Source organism: Petaurus breviceps, unplaced genomic scaffold (assembly GCF_028583685.1).
Source record: "Petaurus breviceps papuanus isolate PSGF00001 unplaced genomic scaffold, PetGlider_PUasm1.0 139, whole genome shotgun sequence".
In the NCBI taxonomy this organism is placed as follows: Eukaryota; Metazoa; Chordata; class Mammalia; order Diprotodontia; family Petauridae; genus Petaurus; species Petaurus breviceps.
Genome location: NW_027185697.1, coordinates 18303010 through 18329783, shown reverse-complemented (window position 1 = coordinate 18329783; position 26774 = coordinate 18303010).

Here is a 26774-nt window from a genome sequence, read left to right as displayed (position 1 = left end):
GCAGAGGGCTTAGGAAACCATGGCCTCCAGCTCTTCAGGATGCATTGATAGAATCACATCTGCTTAATCTGACCCTTACTGATGTGGGTAAAACCTTACAGTCTGAATGCGACCAGAAAGTATTCCCAGGCTCCTTTGAGGCCTGTACTTGGATAAAAGCATGATAAGATCTAGTTGTGGTGGGGTATTTGGAGTCATACTGTCACAGAAGTAACAAGATTTAATAGTTGAAAGGCAGCTGAGAGATGATGCAATCGAACTACTTGTTTTTCAGATTGAAAAAACACCTGAAAAAAAGTGAAGCCCCCAAATTGTTGTGTTTGCTCTAAGTCCCAGGAGGAATCAGAATGTGGCAGAGCCAGGATTTGAATTCCCTTCAGTCTTACAGATAAGTATCTAGGACCTCCTGAACTTTTAACACTCTGCTGGCCACTGAGGATTAAAGGCAAAACCCAGAATCAGGCCCTTGACTCACTCTGCTAAAATAGCTGATATCTGGAGAGAACTTTATGAGTAGCAAATTATTTTCATTCATTTCAATCAGTCATGCATTATCTTATGTGATTATCACCTGTGTGCTAGCTGTAATTAAGCCCATTTAATCCCAAGTAGAAGCTTGCTATAAACAAAGTCAGAAGAAAGATGAAAGATGTAACTCAATGGAAGGTGGTTGGCTCAGAGATTCTCCTTAAAGAGGAAAATAAAGGAATAATAAGAGCTGCCTGTGGCCAAAAGAAACGTCATGTCAAGGAACCTTTGCTCATTTCATATTCCATTGTTCCTGGTAGGATGAAGTTAGGGACTAGACCTGGAATTTTCTTGGCCAAAGGAACTCCCATGAGAGGAATGGCTCTCTACCACATCAGCTTGATACCTTCTCTGCAATGGAGAGGTTAACCGAATTACTGAGAGCAGCAGGGTCAAATTTAAATAGAAATGTTACCCACTTATCCAATCCATGCAGAATGATCCACGAGAGTCACATATTGACGGTTTTGAAATGTAATGTTATCTATATTCTCTTGTATTTTTATTTTCTTAAATATTTCCCAATTCAATTTTAAGCTGGTTCAGATGACACTTGTCATATAGTGCATGCCCCATGGACCGTGTCTTTGATCCCTCTGTGTCCTACCGTACCAAGAAGTGTCCTTTACATGGCCTTAGGGAAGCAATTTCCTTGGGGTCACAGACGCAATATGTGTCAGAGAAAAGACTTGAACCCAGCTCTTATTGGCCCCTATGTCACACTGTCTCAATTCATGACAAGTATTAATAAAAACAGACAGCTGCAGAAATAATTGCAGCTTATGCAACATCTGTTACAGAAGATGAAGTAAGACAGATTCTAAAAGAACTTGATATGCTCCTCAAAATTAAATCAAAATTCATGTTGATAATTTCATAGAGACATAAATAGGTGACTGCCACCTTGTTAGAGAATAGGTCAAAATTATAAAAAGCTAGAAGAAATAATAAAAATGGGGAGAAATAAAGTGTGCAATTTAAGAAAAAAAACTATTTTCTGGCATTTAACTGAATTTCTGATGATAAATGGAATATAGGGAAGAAAGTATATAAAATGATGATAATATATAGAATTGCAAATGAGAAAGATCAATAAATATAAGGACACTAGAAAAAAAAAGCTAAAATGTACCATGTGGGCAAACGTTTAACTGACAAGTGGAAAGGGATGATGAATGTAATGTTCTAAGATGTGGGAGATCAGGGCACATTCATAGGTGAGAGAGAAGAATCTGATAGATAGAGACTGAAGATTGGTGAGGGAGAAAGGATTATGAAGGAAGCGAAGAGAGATAGAACCAGATCACCCTAAACTTGTCTTTGCCTTGACAAGGAGAAGAGCTGTCACATGCAACAGGGGTAAAGGAAAAAAAGGGCAAAAGTCATCTGAGATAAGGAGGAAGGAATAAAAGGTAGCACTTAGGTTATGGTCTCCATTTTTTCATGCCATATGAGGCAAGCTTCTCAGCTGAGAGGGTGAGGTAAATGGGAGCTTCAGGGCCTTTGATCAGGAATGATACATTTGGGGAAAGTTGCTTTGTTAGATGTAATTACGAATTGATTTTGCTGTTGTTCAGTCATTTTCAATCATGCTTGACCCTTCATAACCCCATTTGGGGTTTTCTTGGCAGAGATATCATACTGGTTTGCCATTTCTTTCTTTGACTCATTTTACATTTGAGGAAACTGAAGCAAAAAGCAATAAGTGACTTGCCCAGGTTCATACAACTACTAAGTGTCTGAGGCCAGATTTGAACTCAGGAAGACTTTCTTCCTGACTCCAGGCCAGGTGCTCTATCCACTGTACCATCTAGCTGCCTGTGAATTGACATCATTGAGGTCCAGCTGAGAACCAGGTAACTAGTAACATATATATGCAGTCAACTCAGGCAGCGTGGTTTTGTGACTTTCTTTAGCTTCATTCACTATCATGGGAATAGGAGTGAAGGCAGAAGATGGAAAGAGTCAACTTAGTCGAGACTTAGTACAAGATCACCAATAGGGAAAAGGAAAAAGGGATTCAAAAGAAGTGAACAGTGTAGAGTTGAACTGGTTCACTAAGGGGTCAATATTAGGAAAGGAGCAGAGTGTAGCAAATTCATACATAATGGTCTGTGAAGGAAAAGACAGGCAGAATTACTAGAGATTGCAATGAATATAAGAACAAGATTAGAGATTGAAGGACAAAAGGAGAGGATGAATTACAATGGATTATAATGAAATTAAGCAATGCCAGAATGAATGAACATGGAGGAAGAAAAGTAGATGAAAGATGAAGGATAGGTCCGACTAGGTGGCGCAGTGACTGAAGCGCCATCCTCAGAGTCAGAAGGACCTGGGTTCAGATCTGGCCTCAGACACTTAACACACTGTGATAGTAATGGAATATAAAGATTCCCCTGTATTGGCTTGGTTTTCAAATTGATTGTGTTAAAACCCAGAGCTTTTTAATCCCACCTGTGGGATGGACTTGTTGACTTGAAAAGAGAGAAAGGAACTGGGAGGAGCTGGTGACGTAGATTTGGAGAGACACAAGAGAGAGGCAGAAGAACTTTTTGGAAGCAGCACCTCGAGGAGGCAGAGAGAGACTGAGAGAATTGCTGGGGGGCCACTTTGAATTGCCCTGGACTTTTGAGACCTGCCCCCTGAGCTGCCAAAGACTGAGGAGACACGGCTGTTATGCTGGTACTTTGTCTGTCTGTTTTGATGTTGTTTTGCCAGATTTGTCCACTGGTGAAAGACAGTCCTGTTGTTGAAGAAGTCCTGGAACCTGGCTTTTGGTTAAGAAGCCCTGAGACTGTCCTGCAGACAGAGAGTGAATACTGTCCACTGGTGAAGGACAGTGCTGTTGTTGCAGGGGTCTGGGAACCTTTCTGTTGGTTCAGAAGCCCTGAAGAAGGATTTTCTTGTTGTATGTTTACAGAAATCCTAGGAGAGGGTTTTGCTAATGTTTTCAGGGGTTCTAGGACTGTTCTACAGACAGAGGATGAATTAATGAAGAGACTGGCAATGTATCTTGTGGCCTTGCTAAGCCTTGTCTCCCCAGGAACTAAGATTGCTGAGAACTTGCCTCATGTCAAGATGAAGAAAAGACCTCCATTTGGGTATTAAGTGCTGTGCTTAAGCTTGCTGTAACTCTGGGGTAGATTCAATTGTGATCCAGGGGTGGGGAACTTTTGACCTTTCTGTGCTCTGTGATTGAACAAATGAAGGTACTTTACTTATGTTTGGAAACTAATCTCCATTTGAGAAGAGGAGCTTTGTGGTGGACTAAATGAAGGTACAGCCTAGGGGTGGAGTAGTATTTAGAACAGGGACTTTGTAATTGATTGAATGATTGGAAGGTCCCGGGGTGGGGTAGTTTTTGGAGATTATTTAATCACACTTAGTAAATGCTGTATTTTGAATGATGTCATGTTTTGATCTTCTCTGTTCTTGGTTTGTCACTGAATAAAATGGAGAGCCCCTATGCTGGTATTCTGAACCTTGGGGAGTTGCCTTTTCTTGGCATTACATTACACACACACACACACACACACACACACACACACACACACACACAACCTAGCCTTGTAACCTTGGGCAAGTTACTTAACTCCAATTGCCCTCCAAAAGGAAAAAAAAAAAGAAAGATGAAGGATATGGCCACTTCTCTGTTTAACTGAGGTGGAGTAAATGAATACTTGTCATTGGAAATTAACAAGTTGAAGAACCAAGTGGTCAGAATATCCAAAGGGGTATCCGTGTGTATGTATGTTGAAGTCTAATAACATGAGAACAGGAGTTGGAAAGAAAGTCTATGAACCAGACACTGAATTCATTAGAAAAGTAGAATAGTCTAATGGGTGATGGATAACAGATGCCAGAATCTCACTTGGCTAATAAATATGGATTGAATGACTCTCCAACTAGAAAAGGTTACTCATGAATACAGTTAGAGGGAAGGCCATGAAGTGACAATTGGGAGTGAAATATTCCAACTCTACCACCTTAACCACTGAGTTGAGAGCTATGAATGAAAATTAATTTAGCATTGTGAAGAGGAGCCAGGAAAACTATCTTTAATGAGAGAACTAAGTCTCAGTGAATGTAAAGAACATGGAAGGAGCAATAAAGGTAAAGTTTTGTGAGGAAAGCACTTCTGTTATCTATAGAGCAGGTATTTCAAAGAGCATGGTACCTACTAATGAATGGTCATGTTCCTCAGTCATTTCAGTCTCATTGGACTCTTTGTGATCCCATTTGGGTTTTTCTTGGCAAAGATAATGGAATAGTTTGCCATTTCCTACTCTAGCACATTTTAAAGATGAGGAACACAAAACAAAGAGGATTAAGAGACTTGCCTAGGGTCACACAGGTAGTAAGTGCCTGAAGTCATATTTGAAATCAGCTCTTTGATGATTCCAAGAGTTCTATTCACTGTACCACCTCACTAACTGGTCATACTGTATGCCTTTTTCCATGTTTTCTTAAAATTTCATCAGACAGGAATCACTAAATGTGTCTTCTTCCTTCTGATATCTTGAGATTTACTGTGGAGCATTCTGGGTATTCACTGCTTCTAAGAATCTCATCATATGACCAAAGTTCTTGTCCTACAATTCCCTGATATCATCTTTTAATTATGTTCTTAAGAGGCAAGTGTTGGAAGCCAATTACACCTACCAACATTGTGCTCAGTGGAACACTCCTCATTAGGTCTTTGAATGGAGTGTTCTGGGTCTCATTGTTGTAGAGCAAGGCTGGTAAAATATTAAAATAGAAAAGATCAGCCTTTGCTGTTATGGTAATCTTGGGGCCATCAAAAGAACTTTTTAACTTTCTAAAAACAATCTGGCATGATTTCTTCTCCTATTTCAATTCTGGACCCAATGAATATTCTACCTTATCTTCATCCCATTTATAAACACTGTTGGACAATCTGCATAGAATATCCAAACTATGATATAGCTTGATGCAATGTCATTCACAAGCAAGAAGTCTGGATGACCTTACTGTGTTCGAAGAATCTCTGTCCATCTGGACTCTGGTTGGATTCTCTCTATCCATTCATCAAATACTTTGGGTGTACAACTCTCTGATTTATCACATTCTTGGTGCTAATTATTAGAGTATTATTGGAAGGAGTATTTCTGTTGTTACAGCTTACAAGTAACCCTGAATGGTTTTGATGATTGAATGAAACAACTTAATGTAAAAATAAAGAGAAAAAAAAAACAAAATAAAATAAGGCATCATTTTAATTTATCTAGTGTTTTTTTAATTCAGTATGCAGTAAACACAATGGAATCTTGTATTCTGTAATTCAGTTAATTGTGCAATTATTAAGATGTGGTCCATTGTTGAATATTATTTGTAGAAGCCTATTTTTACCCTACGAATAGCTTAATCAAAGATGCCCTCACTCTTTGAATAGATGTATTTCATTAGGATCTTTTACAAATGGAAGTGAAAGCATTGATATTCTTTCAGTCATTTTCCTTTGTTATAAATAAGGTGCCCACATGTTCTGTGCCTTTGCTCTTTCTCTTCTTCAGATTCCTTGCATGTCAGTCTCCCAATGCCCTCACAACAGAAACACTATTAGCATAGACAGATATCCTTTATATACACTTGGCCCAATCCAGCTGCTTTCTTCATCTTAGTTTTCTTTAAAACAATTTTTATGCTTCTGTCAGCACCTCAAAGACTTGACTCATGTTTTTACCTTTTCCCATAATTGCCCTTTCTCCTTACTTTTTTTAAACAAATTCCAATCTTAACTATCACGATTTTGATGTACATTGGCAGCTGACTCAGGGATTACTCCCACATCAATAATAAATGGTTTTCCTTCAGGTAAAAATTAGTCAAATTCATTCTTTGTTGTGTTACTTGGTGCTCAGCATGTTCAGCACAAACTATTTTTTTTTCACTTCTAATAAATTATATGTAGTAGAAATGTGTTAAATTTCTATATAATCTACAAATCTTTGATCTTTGATTTATTTCCTTTGAACCATCATTCCCCTTTTATTTCTCCATATTCTCACCTTTTAGTGATTGCTGTTTCTCCTTCCTGCTTAAAGAGGACCAAAATAAAATAATAATTCTGGGGTCAGTGTACTGTGTGTCTAACTGAAGTCATCAAATTTCAAGAAGAAAATATGTTGATTTAATTTGTGAACCTAATTAAGTTCTACACAGAATTTCCTTAGTATTTTTTTTCTTCAGCAGATTATTTTAAGCATAAATAGTAATGATTTCCTTGACAATGTTTAAAAAAATGCTTAGCATTAGAATTGCAAATCGTGATAAATTCATAACGGTCAAAAGTTCCATAAAAAAATCACTTTGGGGGCACTTTCCAGGTAAATTATAAAACATAACACTACTTCCAAAGAGTATCTGTGAGCCATCCTTATATTTAATTTCAGGGTCCTTTCTTCTAGTTTCATTTATGTCAAAATTGGAATTATTCAGCTCCTCTAAGAATATATGTTGGTCATTGAACAAGGACCTCACATTTAGAGTACCAATAATCAAATTCAAGTGTACTGATGGTCTAAAATCTATGTGATTCTTAATACTCCCTGCACATTTTTCTGTCATTTTTCCACTTATTATAGAAGCAGAAAAGAGCCAAATAATATTTTTTTCTTTCATTGCATCATGGGTTCTCATAAAAAAGTGTCATGTGACTAGCCTGTTTCTTTCTGTAATTATCCTTGCTGATACTTTGGGGGTAAGGGAATTTGATCTCTTACTGAGGCTATATTTGAAGGCTACTTTCAAATGGTGGATTCTTATAGAGTTTGTGCTCCATCAGCCTTTGAGAACTAAGAGTCAGCTTAATACCTTAATGAAGGATTGGAAAAGGCTTGTAAATATTACAATTATCATGCCATAAGACAGAAATAATATTTGAAATTTTTTAAATATTCACTAACAGGCCAAGAAATGGAAGTAAGTGAAGTAATTTTTAAATGGATGAAAATGGAAGAACGAGAGTTGCAAAAATGGAAAAGATCTTCAAATATCTAGATAAACTAAATAACTACTAAGAATCTTTTTAAGTCAAAATACTTAGATTCTAACTTTTCTAAGTCAGCTGTAATTATGAATGAGGCATAAGTAGAAACAAGGAAAGGAAAATCAGCTGAATTGTTCAAGTATACATAGAGCTGTCATTGTTGTTGTTTGTCAACCAGGGGATTCAAATAGGACCAGTAACAACACAATGTTGGAGTCAAAGTATAGTGCATTTGACTGAGCTAAGCAGTCCAACCCAACTCAGAACACTCTCCCATAGGTTGGGCACAAATAGCCTATTTGAACATTTGGGATGGGGATGTCTCTAGATTTGCACATCTCACAGATTATTTTTGTTAAGAGATGCAGGATTCTCAGTTCAGTAAGAAAGTAATTGAGATTTATACAAATAGTAGTTTTATGCTAGAGGCAATATGATTGTGGAATTATTGAGGGATTTAGTACAAATTATCTGAATGAAGAGATAATATCAAAGGTGTAGAAAAAACTCAGAGATTATAAATTCAAAAAACTATGACTTAGGGTGGCTAGGTGGCACAGTGAATAGAGCACTGACCCTGGAGTCAGGAGGATGAGTTCAAATCCAGCCTCAGACACTTAACACTTAATAGCCATGTGATCTTGGGCGAGTCACTTAACCCCAATTGCCCTGCCTTCCCCTCTCCAAAATAAAAGCAAAAGAAAATTAGTTATTAAAAAACTATGACATAAACCATCAAAATATGCCACCCTTCAGTAAATGCCCACTTTTCCATCTAGATATAATTTTTGTCAGAATAATCTATATTCACTCTGAAGGCAATATCTCTTTAGGGAATCATAAGACTTACATAATAAGAATTCTACTGCAGACTACATTTCTGCCTAAGCACTATTGACTGAAAAATTTGTAGAAAGAAAATTCTACTATGCTTGTGTGTTGATCATAAGGCAGTAGTGAGAAGGAAAGTGTTTGATTAATGATAAGAAAATATCTTACTAGCTTTCTTCTATTAATGTGTCTCCCGTTCATGCATCAAAGATATTTAATGCCCTTGAAAGATATAACAACAACAAAAAAGTCACATTGGCTAGAGATCTTTTATGCCTCAAGGGAGGCATAAAAGAGAAAGATACACGTTCTTTGCCTGTTTACAAGTATAGAACAGGAGACAAAGTGCAGAGCCCGAGTCAGAGAGAGACTCCCTGTGGGTGGGATGCTCTTCCAGATGCTCGAGTTTGTAGGGTGAATTGTGCTGGCTTCATCAAAATCCTAAAACATTGTAGGGCTTCCTGACAAAGAACATAATGACTTGAAAGAGTTCATTTTATCTGTCCATGAAGAAAAAAAGCAAACCAATTCAATGAAGAATGTCTATTGTTTAGATGATGACACTCTGTTGGGTGGAGAATCCATATAGCTTGTCCATCAATATATAGACAATTCAAATGGGTGGAAGCCGAATTGGATCCAGTTTTAAACAAGGAAAGGAGATTTGGCCAAATTAAATTTAGGATAGTAGAACTATCACAGCATGCCATATTTACTATTCAAATGCTAGACATCATCAAGTTTAACCCTAACTACCTCCACTTGACAGCAGAAAGGGTGCCCACTGAGGATCAGAAAGTTGGAGTGACTTGTTCATGGTCACATAGATAGTAAGTGACATCCTTGACTCTCTCATCCCTTCATACATCTCATTTCCATCTTGGCTGCAAATTCTCAGATTTCTTTGACTTCTCCATCATGATCCCACACTGGGTATCTCCCTCCCATTATTGCTTTTCAGTTTTTGTGTGTATTGTCTTCCCCCATTAGACTGTAAGATATTTGAGGGCAGGGACTGTCTTTATTTTTCTTCTTTGTATCCCAGCACTTTGCACAATGCCTAACACATAATAGATATTCCATAAATTGTTATTGACTATTGACATGACTGAACCAGGTTTCAAATCTCAGTCATTAATTACCCAAAGCTTGTCCCAGAAATAAAGGACTATGTTTTAATATTTTTTGGCTTGGTTTTGTTTTGTTTTTACAGACATGGCTGCTGCATTGACTTGTTTTACTTCACTATAATTTTTATTGCAAGGGAGAATTTTATTGATTGATGGAATTTAATTATAAGGTACAGTGATGTTAAAGAAAAATAATAATTTAGATAGGTCTACTAGAATCTTGAGTCTGAATTTCAACATATAAGCACCACTTCCCAGCTTTGCTTCAACAGCAAATAGGCTAAGCAATGCCATCTATGGTTTTATTCAAATCATTGATATAAAATAGTAACCTAGTCAAGCACTGCTCTGGAGATGACCTTTAAAGGAGATAGGAATTATTTTATGAATTATATGGTTCCAGCTATTCAGAAAGTTCCTTATCTATCTTTTTTTTTTGCAATATCACCGATCTCAGTGTCTCATTCCTTTCCACTGAGGTGTTTTTTTTTTTTTAAGCAATCAGGGTTAAGTAACTTGCTCAAGGTTACATGGCCAGGTGTTTCTGGGTGGGTGCTAAACTGAGTCTGCATCCGATCCCCAGGTCATCCCAACACTGGAGCTGGTGCTCTTACTCGCTGTGCTACCTGGCCACCCCACTGAGGTGGTTTTTCAAAAGCTTTATTAGAGTCTCAATAAATTCTACAAGGTACATTCACTGAATTGACTAGTTTAGTAATCCTACCAAAGAAAGAGATATTGGTCTGGTGTGCCTTGTTTTTGAGATAGTCACTAAGTCTCATTTTACTAATATCTTGTAGAACTTTACTAAGAACTAGTCAAGCACATTCTCCAGTAGTTTGAGAAGCAACACAAAATGTATTCTTCTCCAGTCATACAGTAGTTATTCTGTTCTCCATGTTGTTTCAAAGTAGAACAGTATAGAAAATATGTTTCTACTTGAAGTCCAGGAAATGAAGAAGCAAAAAGAACATTGTCTCTGGAGTGAGAATACCTGGGTTTGTTTCACCTCTGTCACTTTCTTCTGCCTATCAGTGGGCAAGTCAATGAGCTTCTCAGTCCATTTCCTCCACTGTAAAAGGCAACAGTTGGTAACCTCTAAGGTCCCTTCCCACTCTCTTATCCTATTACCTGTATTGAATTCTGTCTCAGACATTGATTAGTTGGATAATCTTAGTTAAATCACTGAACTTCTCTGAGCATTAGTTTCTTCTCTGGAATGGGGAAAAGCCTAGCACTTCATTCAAAGGCTCATTCATTGTCAGAATCAAATTAAATAATGAAGGTAAATCATTTTGCCAAACAACATATTATCTAAGTCAGGGCTTATTTGACCTATTTCAAATATCACTAATGATGAGCCTCTAAGAATATTCCACAATTATTTCATGACGTGACAATGTAGTGTATGTGTACCAAGTGATGTGACTTATCTAGGGCAGCCAAATATTCTCTGACCATCTTCTTATTTAAGTGATAACTCTTTATTAGCCACTTTTGCTCTTTCTTTTCTAATAAAAAGTGTCATTCTGTGAAGCAACCCCTATGGAGATGCACCCTGGCAACTGCTTCTGCAGGTGTTGCAGTCACTTCCTGAAGAGTCCAAAAAAGAAAGTTATGGTCACCAAAGTCCTTGTCATTGTCAAATGGATCAACATCAGACTTTAATCAGTGGAAATGGCATTAAATAAAAGGCATTACATCTGCTTTGTTGCTGTACCCTAGGATGGTTGGACCTCCTCATCTCACAGCCAAAGCCCGACAGATGGGTTTTCTTTCATATTAAAACATAAGCTCCTTGACAGCAGGAACTGTCTTACTTTACTAACGGTATTAACAACGCACAGTACTTTGCACATCGTATGTGCCTAATAGATGTCTTATTCACCCACCCATGTATCCATTCATTCATACAGTCTCCTTGGCAGCGAAAATACAAATAAAATAGAAGTTACACAACTCAGTTTTCCTCTGTTGTCAATTATCAGTGTCTTATCTGTCTCTGATGTCCCATCTTCTTCCTCTTTCTTCTTAACATATAAATGTTAGATGAGATAAAGCATCTGTTAAGTGCTTAACATGTTCCAGATTTTGTGCTAAACTATCAGGAATACAGAATAAGGAAAACTAACTGGTCTGTACTCACAGGGACCTTACATTGTGATGGGGAAGACAACATATAAAGGGTAAGTAGGAAATGGGGTAGATCATGTGAAGTTGGAGCCAAGCCAAGAGAATGAGCCAGAAGAGGAGCAAACAGCATGACTGAGGGGTCTTAGAAGATGTCAAATTCCAATAAGGACTCATGAGTCAGTAAGTCAACCTCAAGGTGGAATCACTCAAAGAGACAAGGCAGCCAGTGTGGATATGGAAGAAACCAGGGAGGGAGCTGCCAGCAAACATGGGGATTTGGATTTATCTAAAACCAAAACAAAATTTTGTGTTGTTATTTACTCCCTCAATTCATTCCTATAAGGGCAAAGTGCTATAGTAGATATAATGTTTGACTTAGAATGAGGAAGATGGATTCAAATCCTGCTTCATTTTATTACTAGCTCTGTTACCTTAGACAAATTATTCAATGTCCCTAGACATTCATCGCTTTTCAATAAAGTAAAAAAAAACTCAACTAAATGATACCTAATGTCATCTCCAGTTCAAAATTGATGAACTTACATTCATTCTGAGCAACAGCACTCACCATGCTATTTTTATAAAAGAAAGTCACACTTTTGTAAGCATCTTCTGCATCTACTGATTCCCCTTCTTTCTCCCATCTTCTACAATTACTTCACAAATCTAGTTTAGTTGTGTTGCATTTGCATATTCATATTGGTCTCTTCAACGACTTCTTAGAAGAAAGAAGAATTTTTTTTTTATTCTTCATAGAAAACATCTTCAGAATTTAATTCATGTCAGTATACTATCCACTGGGTCTATCTTCCTTATAGAATTTTGATTTCATGTGAATGAACTTAACCCTCAGAAATCTTAAAATCTTTTCTTCCAAATTTTGTAGTTGTAAAGCCAGGCACAAGCAGCTTTCCAGAAGACTGCTGCTGTGAATAGATTTTAAGATTCTGATTACACAGTATAGTCAACACTCTATTTACTCCATAACAAATCAGAGCAAAACATTCACAGAAAATCAAAATATAGCATTCACAACAACTTATCACAGAAAATGGCCACATAGGTTTCACCAAAGTAGTCACAAAGTTTGGAACAAAGAACAATCATTTAATAACTCAAATATTCAATCATCTCAATCATTCAATTATCCTTAGGGATGTTTGCCTCCTTAAGGGACACAAAGTACAATAGTCAATGTTCTCCACTCATGGGGCACACTAAGTTAACTCAATCAGTCACTTATTCACTATTCAGTCATCAGAAAATACATAAGCCCTCCACCCCTAGGTCACTAGTAAATTATAATTTTTCAGTCAGTACACAGTATCCAAGTAAAGTCTTCTTTCATCTTGACTTGGGGTTGTCTCTTAAATTCTGTGGATCCTCTTCTATGGTCCCAGGTCCTACCTGGATTAACTAAATTGTCACCTGGGTTCAAAGGCAGACAGCTCCCAGGTCCTTGTCTAGCTCTCCACACATTTCCTTTTCCATGATGAAGCTCACAGCATCCAGTCCATCATAAATCCTTCACAGTCTCTATTCCCAGGAAGTTAAGGCTTAACAAAGGCACAAACAGGTTCATGAAAAGTACCAGACTCACAGTCATGCTTCCTCAGTCTTCTGCAGCTCCACTGGCCCTCAGAAATCCTCAGCAGCTCTGGCTGGTCCTTGAACTCAGCAGAAGTTTCATCTGGTTCCCAGAATCAAAATCACTTCATCCAGGTTCCCAAAATCAAAATCCCTCTCACCAGCCTGTCAGGGCCTTTCCTCTTCAGCCTCCCTGGCAGAAGCATCTTCTGCATCTACGAAGCTTGCTCCAAAAAGATCCTGTCTTGACCCAGCAGGGCTTCTCCATATATACATATGGCATTAGCTCCTTCCTGTTTCAGCCAACCCTTTCCTGTTGTATCAGCAATGGGGTATATACCTTTTGTTTCTTTAACAGAGGCTTGATTAATACTAAGTATAAAGTACCCCTCAGCTTAGCAATACAAAAGGAACTTCAAATTCAAATTAAATTACCATTACAGTAGTAAATCAGACTATGTTTGACTTGGGCTCCTTCATACAGTTAAATCATATTAAAAAGGACATAATTGCTGTAACCTGGTGATTTAACTTTTCTTCATTTTTTTTCTCATACTCTCCTTCAACTTTATCCCATCCTTTCATATTCTGCCAATTCTGATCCTTTCCTCTACCCATTTCATTATCTCATGTCTTCATCATCTCTCCAAATCCATTTTGAAACCCTTCTCTTTATTTCTATCTGTCTTTAATGTCTCTCTTTCTTGTCTACCATTCTATCTTGTTTTAATGGAATATAAAGTTAGACATGCTTATCAAATTTTTAAAAGACACAAAGATGGGAGGGATCATTAACACACAGGATGAAAAGAATCATGATAAAAATGATATTAACTAGCTGGAATGTGTGATTGGATTTAATTAGATGAAACTTATTTGGGACAAAGGAAGGAAAAGGAAACCTAACACCTGGAGTCGAATAATAAACTTTAAAAATCAAAGCTGGAGGTAATACGGCTAAACAGAAGCGTACATGAAAGCATTTGGGTGGTTACACCAAAAGTAAGTTCAAATTGAGCTGGGAATATATGGTAACAGAATCACCTAAAGCACTGGAATGCTGCATGAATAACAATAATGTTGGAAAGGCTAAGGAAGGGGTAATCTGCTGTAAGTGTACTCTGGTAAAATCTGAAATATCATGTTGAAATCTGCATGACACTTTTTAGGAAGGATATGGAAAACCTCATAGCATTCATAAAAGAGAAACTGGGAAGCTGAAAATTATTCAAATTATTCTATATGGAAGGAAGAGCTAAGATGATGGAATAAAGCAAGCATTTTTGCTAAACTTTTCCAACATAGACCTCCAAACAACTTGTCAAAGCACATCAAGCCTAATTCTTAGTATAATAACCCAGAAAAAGTCAGAATGAGTCATTTTTCCAGCCCAGAAAAGCTTAGGAAGACAGTAAATTCTTTAGATTCTAGGGTGGGGTTTGGCCTGGAGTGTAGCACAACAGAAGTAGCATGAATTGTGGGCCTTGGTGGTGGAAGTGGCATCTGTAAAAACAGGAGCAGTGTCTGTGGCACCAGGAGCTGTCAGCATCCAGGTACAGTAAGGGTATTGGATATCTGACTAGAACGTCATTACAGGGGAAAGGGCTGGGCACCATTTAGCAACTGCATTGCCCATTATCCATACCTGGGTCTCTGTTACAGGTGAGGAACAACTGCAGTTGTGAGGAACCAGTTACCCATTACCTGGGTTAAGACCAATGAGAAGACCAGGAGGCTAGTGATGAGACCTCTTCTTGAATCATGCCACTTTTGAAGCACTCAACTAGGTCTCTAGACCTAGCTAATAAAGCAGCAGAACATAAAAATCATAAGACCAGGACAGAAACTTGCTTCCTCCTAGTAAAAAGCAGAACCCAAAATTAACATGAAGCTAAAGTCAAGAAATAGGCTGGAAATACAAACACTGAAGAAAAAAAAAACCCTAAAAATCTGAATTGGTCAAAAAATAAAAGAGGTACAAAATTTCACTGAGGAAAATAATTCATTAAATATTAGGGTGGTCAAGTGGAAGCTAATGTTTCCATAAAACTCCAAGAAACAATAAAACAAAGTCAAAATGGGAAAAAATGGAAGAAAATGTGAAAATTATGGGAAAAAATAACAGCTTGTTAAAAGAGGCACAAAAGAACATAATATCTTAAAAACATAATTGGGCAAATGGGAAAAGTTCACTGAAGAAAATTTCTTAAAAATTATAATTGGACAAGTGGAAGCCAATGAATGTATAAAATATCAAGAAACAATGAAATAAAATCCAAGGAATGAAAAAACAGAAGAAAATCTCATCAGAAAAACAACTAAGCTAGAAAATAGATCAAGGAGAGCCAATTTAAAAAGCATTGGATTACCTGAAAGCCATGACCAAAAAAAAGCCTAGAAATAATATTTCAAGAAAATGTAAAGGAAAGCTGTCCCAATTATCTTCTATCCAGAAAGTAAAATAGAAATTGAAAAAGTACACCAATCACCTCCTGAAAGAAATTCCAAAATGAAAATTCCCAGTAATATTTTGCCAAATTCCAAAACTCCCAGGTCAAGGAGCAAATGTTGCAAGCAGTCAGAAAGAAAGAATTTGGGACCTGTGGAATCAAAATCCAGATCACACTTTGATTTTGAAACACAAGACTCAAGAGAAGCATAAAAAGGTAAACATGAAACAATAATCATAAGAGATTCAATGGAATTAAACTGTTTATATTCTAAACATGGGAGGATGATAAGTTTAACTCCTAAGTTCTTTATTCTTATTAGGAAAATTAGAGGCATTCCACATAGAAAGAAGGCATGAAAGTGACCAAATTATGTTGGGATGATCTAAAAAAAATTGAAGTGGTGATAAAGAAAAATACACTAGTAGAAGGGAGAGCTAGAATCAGGTAAATATTATTACATAAAGAACCACAGAAGAAGGAGCTTTTAAAATGGAGGGAAAAATGGATGGTGGGAGTGGGGGGACTGGTGGGCAATGCTTGAACTTCACACTTATAAGATTTGGTTCAAAGACAGAAGGATATGCACACATACTCAGTTATAAAAATCTATATTACCCAATAGGAAAATGGGAAATGATAGGGATAAGAGAGAAGGGGGAATGATCAAAGTGAGGGCAAAGTAAGGGAGGCAGCAATCTGAAGCAAAACAGGCTTTTGAGAATGAACAGGGATATAAAGAGAGAAAGCTAAACAGAAGAAACTGAATGGGAGAAAATAAACAGTAATCATAATTAATGTGATTATGATAAGCTCACCCATAAAATAGAAGCAGAGAGTGAAATGGATTAGAAACTAGAATCTAATTTGTATGTTGTTTATGAGAGACACACTGAAACAGAAAAGCACACATAGAGGACTAAAGTAAGGGGCTGGAGCAGTCTATTATGCTTCAGGTGAGGTAAAAAAAAAGGCAGGGGTAGCAATGATGACTTCAGTCAAAACAAAAACAAAAAATAGACCTAATTAAAAGAGATAAGGCAAACTACATTTTGCTTTAAAAATAAACAATGAAGTAATATCCAAAACTCTTAGCAAGTTTATTAGATAAAAATCTCATTTCTCAAAAATACAGGGAATTGAATCAAATTTGCAAAAAGAAGATCCACTCCCCAATTGATAACTGGTCAAAGGATATGAACAGGCAATTTTAAGAAGAAGAAACCTAAGCCACCTATGTTCATATATTATGCTCTAAATCACTATTGATTAGAGCAATGCAAATTAAAATAATTCTGTGATACCACATCACACCTCTCAGAAATGACAAATGTTGGCAGGAATGAGGAAAAATAGGCTCACTAATGAACTATTGGTGGAATTTTGAACTAGTACAACCATTCTGGAGAACAATTTAGAACTTGACCAAAAGAGTTATAAAACTGTTTATATAACCTTTGATCCTGTTGACCCTGTAATATCTCTATCTCAAAAAAAATATCAAAGGAAAAGGATCTCTATGTACAATGATATTAGCAGTTCTTTTTGTGCTAATAAATAACTGGAAAGTGAGGGAATGTCAAACAATTGAGAAATAATTGAACAAGCTGTGGTATATAATTGTGATATAATGTGTACTATTATGATATAAGAATTGATGATGGGGGTGGTTCCCAAAAACATAAGAACACCTATATGACCTGATGCAAGTGAACAGAACCAGAAGCCCATTTTGCACAGCAGCAAAAACATTGCAGTGATGATCAACAAAAAGAATTTAGCTACTCTAATGAATACAATAATCTAAGACAATTCCAAAGAACTCATGATGAAAAAATGCATGTCCAGAGAGAGAACTGCTGAATTCTAAGTGAAAATTAAAGTATAATTTCTTACTTTTTTCTGCAATATGGCTAATATAGAAATATGTTTTCCATGATCTCATGCATATAACTGATGCATTGTTTGTTTTCTCAGTAGGTGAAGGAGCAGAGAAGGTAGGTAGAGAATTTGGAACTAAAAATGTAAAAAGAAAAATGTAGAAAAACAGTAGTAATCACCAAAGCAATGTTATATTAGAAAAGAATTACTATGATTGATAAGTAGACTATATTAGGTATATGATCCATGGAAGTAAATGAATGCAGTAACCCAGTGTTTGATAAACCTAAAGATCCCAGTTTTGGAGTCAAGAACTCACCATTCAACAAAAGTCCTAGAAAAATGAAAAGCATTCCTAACTGTAACTAAGCTGGGACCAACTTCTCATGCAATATATCAAGAAAAGCTCAAATGAGTATATTATTTTCACATAAAGGGTGATGTTATGAGCAAATTAAGGGATGATAGGGAAAAAAAGCTATCAAGTCTATGGATAAAAAAAGTGTTCATGACCAAACAAGAGATAGAGAGGATCACAAGAGAGAAAATGGATTGATTTCATTACATTAAACTTTTTGCATGAATAAAACCAATGAATCCAAAATTTGAAGGATAGCATAAAACTGAGGGGGAGGGTAGAATTACATAAAGTTTCTCTGATAAATTTCATTTCTCAGGTATATAGAGATATAAGTCATTTATAAAAATGAGTGATTCCCCATTTGAAAAATGGTCGAAATATATGAAGAGTCAGTTTACAGGAGAAATAAAAGCTATTAGTAAACATAAACAGACAGAATATACTGTTGCTTAAAGTAATGGGCTTACCCTTACTAGAAACTTTAGGAAAACACTGAATGGCCTTTCTTTTATATAGATGATAAGATAATCATATGAAAGGATGGGTTGGGACTTGGAGATTTTAGGGATGTGTTTGAATTGAGGTTTACCTCACTGGGCATTTTTTATTATTTGCATCCATTTCTCTTTTTCAAATTATAAAATATCTACTCTTTCTTGTTCCCACTGCCCATCCCTGCACCCCCATTTAGATGGGCCAAACCAGGGTTTAACAAATTTAGGAGTAGTGTTAAGTGATCTATAAGCTCTAGGAAATGGGAAGATGAAAAATTACATCTACAACAATTTATTGTGCCCTATCCTCTTCCTTGCTTGAATTCACTCTTCATACATCAGCCAGAAAAATTTTCATTATGGAATTGTGTGGTCTTGCCACTTGTCTATTCAAAAATCACCGATGGTCCCATATTGCCAGGGGATAAACTTCTCAATTGAATTATATGGTATTCAAGGCTCTCTACCATTTGGTGCTATCCCATCCTTTAAGCTTTATCTCATGTTACTCCATTGTTTCTAGGTAACAAATAAATAACAAATGAATTGCAAAACTCATAGAATAATGACTTTTTTAAAAAATCAGCACATTTATCTTCCAACACTGTAGTATCTCTCCAGTTCTTCACAATTACCCAAATATCACTGATAGGAGTTTAACCATCTTACTGACTAAACCTTTAAGCAGTGAACACTGTGGTTCATCTGATCCCATAAACATCAAGATCAGCTAGAGGTTCTCTTACTATTGATTCATTTCTAATGGGCATCAATTTTCTATTAGCCATTTTTGTGATGTCCTTTCCTTTCTAAAGATTATTCTTCTTGGGTGAGAAAACAGAAGAAAATAACAACCAAACAGCTTTTCCTTGTCTCTGTTGTCAATTTTCATCATCCCAGACACCCAGAGCAAATGTTCCATCTTTCCTTTGATTCACCTCTTTTCCTCAATATAGATCAAACAAATGAACAAATAAACAAACAGAAATAATAACAGCAACACTTGTAATTAGCTTCCAAATGTTGTCTATCTTAGAAATGTATCAGCTTCTCTCCTACTAACATATCATTTTTGTATTTTTTTCTGTGCCTTGAATGTCATGGAATCCTTTGGTTCACCTGTTAGATTCATAGTCATCCTTTAAATGAAATTCCAACTTCTCTAGGAAGTTCTTCTCTGATTTCCCTACTTGATGATAATGATTATGATAGCTTCCGTTATAACATTTTATGAATTCATCTACATTTGCAATGATTCATACCTTAAATTGTGGTAATTTTCTTCACCACCTATAACATAATTCATGCGGTAACTAGAAAAATTTCCATTCTATGGATGCTAAAACTGAGGTTTTGAGAGGGAAAGTGCCTTCTCCAACATCATATATGTGCCTGAGTCAGTATTCCCACTGAAGTGTTCCATTATAACACATTGACTTTATTAAATACTTATAACAATTATATAAGTTAGGTAATACATAGGTTCAGTTATTTTTACTCATTTCCAAACCTTTGTGACTGCATTGGGGGTTTTCTTGGTGAAGATATCCGAGGGTTTACCATTTTCTTCTTTGCCTCATTTTACAAATAGAGAAACTGAGGCAAATGTTCTTAAAGTGACTTGCCCCAGGTCACATAGTTGGTAAGTGTCTGAATTTGAACTCATGAAGATGAGACTTCTTGTACCCTAGTCCTGGCACTCTATGCACTACACCACCTCGCTGTCCAGTACAAAGTACCTGGGATCAAATCCTAGCTTTGTCATCTGAAACCACTGCAATATTAAACAAATTTCTTCACCTCCCTGACCTTCAGGTTCTTTGGATATAAAATGAATGTGTTAAACCAAATGATTTAAAGGTTCTCTCTACTTTAAAAATCATATTGTTATCACCCCTTCCTTTTTAGATGAAGAAACTAATTCTTAGGGCAATTAAATACCAATAATCATTGTCAGACAGTTACATAAATAGAATTTAAAGCCATAATGCTTTCACCATTACACCAGACTGCTTCTCCTTCCCCCTTTCCAGTTAGACTACATGTAACTATTTATTTTGCACTTCTCAGTCACTATAGGCTATGGCATTTTGACCAGGAAAGACCTGTATTCAGGTCTCCCCTCTGAATGCGTGACTGAGGATAATTCACACCATCTTTAATATACAAGCATCTTCGATTATAACTTGCAGAGATTGATGACCTACATTGGCAAAGGGAATCTATGATAAAGTGTTTCTCCAAAACATTAAAACCACAGCTCCAGTTTCTACCCTTTTATTAGGCATTCAATCAATATTATGTATTTGAACTATGAAATTTTTTACCATAACCTTCTCTTAGACTGTGAGCTCAATAAAAGAAGGAGATGTGTTCTATCTAAACTATGTATTTCCTTCTGATAACATAGCCACATGCCTCCAATAGTACATACAATATATATTGAACAAAAAAATAAATGTTTTACAGTTTCTTCAGCATTAACAAAGACAGTGGTGGTGACATCCATGTAGACATATGAGGAGGAGGAGGAAACTGGAAGAAGAAGAGAAAGAAGGGAGAAGAGTATCAGGAGACAGAGAAGAAAACAGATGATGATAATATAAACTTTATACAGTGTTTTAGGGTTTGTAATGCATTTTACCCCAATATTTATCCCATTTGATCCTTACAATAATCCTCATTGTTCTATGCTATATTTTAACCTTGTCCTAAGATTAAACAGACAAGAAATTGCAGAAGTAATAGTTATTTGAAGATACCCTTCATGGCTGTCCAAGGCCTTTTCTTATACATTTTCTATTATGAGAAGTAAAGTCGAAACATATTTAACAACAAAAGCCACTGTCCCTCAGGACCTGGTTCCTGGGAAGGAAACTGGGGGGCTCCATTGAAAAGTAAATGATACTGTGGGAAGCTCAGAACTGGAAAATGTTCTAACCGGAGGTCAGTCACTGGATATGCATTGGTTATTTTGTTATTTGTACTGATAGTTCCCCAGAATAAAAATAATGGTAACCACTCAGTGGTGTTTGCATTCCTCACAATTTGACATGTTTAGAGCTGCTAAAAAGTCCATGAGGGAATACTTAATCATAGTTAAGATCTTCAGAGTGTTCTAATGACTGAATGCAGCTCTCTTTTCCTAAAATGGAACCTAATTGAAATTTATTCATGCAAATAACTAAGATATGGATCAAATTCAGCAAGAGTGAAAGTCTAAATGGTTTCCTATAAAAATTAATTAGCTAAATTTATGTCTTCCATATGTGTATTCCCTGCCTACTTTGGTAATCACTTGCCAACCATCAATATTTTAAAATTCTCCCACATGTAACCTGGGCAGATGATGTAAGAAAATATTTGAATAGAGGCAGCATGATGATCAGCATCACCATCACTATTGCCACTGCCACCACCATCACCACCACCACCACCATTGTCATCATCATCATCATCATCATCATCATCATCATCATCATCATCATCATCATCATCATACCAAAAAAGAATATTTAGTGTTTTGTGTTCGTTTTCTCTTGTTGTCCTTTCAATAACACTGGGCAACTCATAATTTCTCAGTGCCTAGGCAACTCTCTAAGACCTTAGGTAACAGAGCAGACAAAAATCTATATTAATGGATGGAATTTCCTCCTCCAGAATTTCCCTGTATTAGTTAAATTGCAAGTCCATATCCTATTCCTTACAATGCTTGTAAGTAGATTCTATCATAAAGCCCATTTCACAAATAAGATAGCAGAGGCTGAGAGAAGTAAGGAAGACCATTGTAAGGAAATGGGGTTGCAAAGCATCTGTAACTTACATGATTATTATTGTGTTTGCTGGTGAATTAAAGATGGCAAGAGATTTGAGGCAGGGAGACCAAATAGGAGGCCATTGCAATATTAAAGACAAGAGAAGATTAGAGTCTGAACTGGGTAAGATGCTCCAGGTACTTTGGGGCAACTCTGTGTTAAAAAGTTTTCTCTCTGCAATCAAGTCAATATTTCTGCATAACCGTCCTAGCCATTCACAGAAGAAAAGGATATGCAGGAAAATCCCAAAAAAAATCAGCCAAAAAGAATTCCTTGTGCAACACACCCAAAAATACTGAAATCCAGCTCTCTGAAGGCCTTCAATACTGAAGCTATGGCCTCCATCCAAATGAATTATTTCCTCTGGTCATTTGGAGAATTTATAAGCAAATTAATCACTAACATTGGTTATTAATATAATTATAAATACACTCTACTTAGAAAAGAAATTCTCTAAAACTTTCCTACAAGCTGGTATCTCTGCCACATATCCCATCTTATATAAATTTCCATTAGCTGCTATTCTTGCCCTAAAAATTCTCTCTACTCCAATAAGGCAGTAACTGGAAATGTATATTGTACATGGTCACATGTAAGCTTTATGTAAAGGGAAAACAAAATATAGCAATATAAAGAATAATTTAAAACCCAAAGAGATTAATAATAAAAGATCATCTGATTAAAGAATATTGTGTGTAGGAAGAGAGAGAGGTAAAGAGAGAAAAATTGAACTGTTCTTTCTTGACTTCTTAGAGAGAAACATTGTAACTCCGTTCAATATTCAGGAATTACCTCCTTATAGAGGTATTTTCTATGACTGGAGGATCGAGTCAAAAAGAGTCAGCTTCTGTGAAAACGGTTCAGTGTCTTTCTGATCATCATTTTTTTCATTCCTTTTACTCTTTGAGTGCCATAGATGGAACAATGTTTTCATCATTTTCACCACTGTTCAATTCTTCAGATCTCTATCCCCTCTAAATATGTGATCTCTTCTCATAGCAGCAATCACACTGGCATACCCAGAGTGGCTGCTAGCATAGGTCCTTAGATCTGCTTCACTAGAAAAGATAACTGGTTAAGGAGTCAATGATCTTTTTGAATTACATTCATTAGTTCAGGGGAAAAGTCAGCACCCTGAACTTTAGACAAAGCAAGTCTCCCCTAAGTCAGCTTCCCTTAATAAGCTTCATGTGAGGGAGGGGAGATCTTATATCACACCAACATTACAATTCCCAGTCTAGAAAGAGGAAAGAAAACTATAATCCCCAATAACATAAAAAAGGATTAAATGAAGATTTTGGCACTTCTTCCCTCCTTGGGAAGTGGGAAGGCATCTGAATAACTCATAACATTTAGGGAAAATAATGTTCAATGAAACTAGAAAAGTCAGTTGGAAAGGTTATGAAAGACTTTAAACTCAAATGACAGAAGTTATAGTTAGAACTGTAGGCAATAGATAACCACTGAAATTTATTGAATAGGGAAGTGAAGGAGTTAGGTGAATGCTTTGGGGAAATATGTTTAATATCCCTGCATGGGATGAATTAGGGAATAAAGATATAGGGGGCAGGAAGGGCAAATAGGAAGCATTTACAATAGTTTGTGAATGAGATGGTGGAATCTGAACTACAGCAAGTACTTCCTGAGTGAAAAGAAGCGGGGAGGCAAGAGTTTTGGTGAAATTAGAACTGGTAAGATTTGCCACTGATTGGATATAGAGGGTCATGAGAGAAAGAAAGGATCTGAGAACAGCAACATTGTTTTGAATGTGGGTGACTGGAAGAATGGTGGTATTTTTGCAGAAATAGGGAGGTTTAGAATTGGGCAGGGTTCAAGGGAAAGGTCATAAGTTTTGTTTCATGCTTGAATTTTGGATATATAATATAATAACTTCATGTTATTGCACAATAAATTTCAAGGGCAAAAAAGAACACATGTGAGATTAGTGCATCACGTGCCTTGGTTTCATCAGTCATCCCATAGGCTATAAGTCTAGGAATACAAGTTGGGGAAAGGTTGTGGAGAGTTGCAAATGTCAAAAGGGGAACATATAACATATAACAGTTCAGCAAAGATGGCCTAGGTGTGACTTTCTGCATCTCCATTAAGGGCAGTCTTTCTGAGAGTCAACAAATGCACAATCCACCATTCTTTCTAAACTTTCATTACTCTCACAATTATTTCCCATTCTACTATGTCTACTCTGCTCTGCCCCAATCAATCAATCAATCAGCCCAAAATGATTTATTAAGTAACGATTATGTGTGGGAATCAGAGCTAAGCTCTGGCAATATAAAGCCAAAGGCAAAATAGTACCAGAGCTTACATACCTTCAGGGGAGACAAACATAGGGTTTGTGTGTGTGTGTTTAGATGAGGATTTGACCTATACTTTTTATTGATATAAGGAAATCCTGGTTAAGACAACTCCCTCTATTAATACAAGGTTGGAACCTTCTCTGAGACTTATATTCTCAGAGTGGTGCCTGTAATAATTAGAGGTTCGGTGATTCGGCATGGTGCACTCAGCTAGTGTACACAAAATAGAAGCAAGGAATTTAAGTGAGATACTAGGAGATATGCGGATCATGAAAAGAGCAGGCTGGTCTTTGAAATGGTGTAGTGGTTAGTGCTGAGTCTGGACTTAGGAAGACCTGAGTTCAAATTCAACCTTAAATACTCTCTGGTTTTATAACCCTAGACAAATTACTTCTGAATGCCTCGGTTTCCTCAATCATAAAATGGGGATGACAAAAGCACCTGTCTTTCAGGATTTGTAAAGGGCTTAGCAGAGTGCTTAGACTATATTAAGTACTTAACAAATATTTCCTCTCTTGCTTACTTCCTTTTTTGTCCTTTTGGAAAGTCATCATGTAAAATTCACTTGATTTTGTTGTAAGTGAAATTAAGGATTCTAAGAGATGGAAATAAGAAGTAAATAAACTCCAGAAATGAGAAACACTGAGTGAAGAGGAAGCAAATGGAGTGTTATGTATGAGAAACAAAGGAGAGCCAGATAAGGTGAACCATCACATATATAAAGGGGACTCTTGTGTAATAAGTCTAGGAACACAAGTTGGGGAAAGGTTGTGGAGAGTTGCAAATGTCAAAAGGGGAAGCACACATTGATCCTAGAGGGCTGGCACTGAAGTTTATAGGCCACCAATGTATTTTTCCCACTTAATAGTATTTTCCCAATTACATATAAAGATAGTTTTCAGATTTCACTTCTATTGAGTTTTGAGTTCCTTTTTCTCCCTCCCTTTCTCTTCTCCTCCCTCCCCAAGACGATGAGCAATCTGATATAGGCTATATATATACAATCATATTCATCATATTTCTGCATTAGTTGTGTTGTAAAGAAGAATTAGAACCAAAGGAAAAGACCAGAAGAAAGAAAAAAGAGAGAAAATAGTATGTTTCAATCAGTATTCAGACTCCATAGTTCTTTCTCTGGATGTGGATAACAATTTCCATCATGAGTCTTTTGCAATTGTCTTAGCTCAGAAGAGCTAAGTCTATCAAATTTGGTCATTGCATAATGTTGCTGTTACTATGTACAATATTCTGGTTCTGCTCACTTTACTCAGAATTAGTTCATATAACTCTTCCCAGGTGTTTTCTTTTTTTTTCTGAAGTACACCTGATCATCATTTCTTATAGCACAATAGTATTCCATTACATTCATATGCCACAACTTCTTCAGCCATTCCCCAATTGATGGGAATCCCCTCAATTTCCAATTCTTTGCCACCACAAAAAGGATGCTATAAATATTTTTGTATGTGTGGAACTGTTTCCCTTTTTATGAACTCTTTGGGATACAGACCTAATAGTGGTATTGATTGACCAAAGGATATGAGCAGTTTTATAGCCCTTTAAACCACCATTTTAAAAAATTACTTTAGAACTGTATGGAAAATGAATTGGAGATGGAGAAGCTTGAGTCTGGGAAAACCATTAGAGAGTTATTGCAAGGGTTCAGGGATATATTCCCTAGAATGATACCATGCTCATTTATATTGAAAGCTCTGCAATCAGAAACAGTCATTTTGGAGGAGAGATTTATCCTTAAGAAATGAACATAGTCATCAACATTCATTTGTTCTCAGAAGATTTAATCGATAGCGTCTTACCCTATTTTTATGGCAGAACTCCTCCTCCTCAGTGTTCTATCTCATCTGCCCACCCACTGAATTAGAAAGTGCAAATTGTCAAATATGATGATACCAAACTAAAGCTGAACTTTACACACAGTAATAGGGAATCAGGCATTAATAATACCAAGGAAAGTGGGTATCTGGACATACCCTATTACAAGCAATGGTTGTTTAAGCTATAGGTTCTACAATGCAGAGGTATACTTTAAGGTAAGGCTTGTGAGAATCTAAAGATAAGAGACTTTGGCTGGCTTCTCTATTTTGCTGGTTTGGATTTCTAGGAAGATGGGGGAAAGATTAGAATGGATGCTACAAGCAATCATTTTTTTCTCTAGATTTTCATCTGCTAGTCAGACTTTCAGTTTCAGCTTCATCTTTAGTCTTAAAAATGGA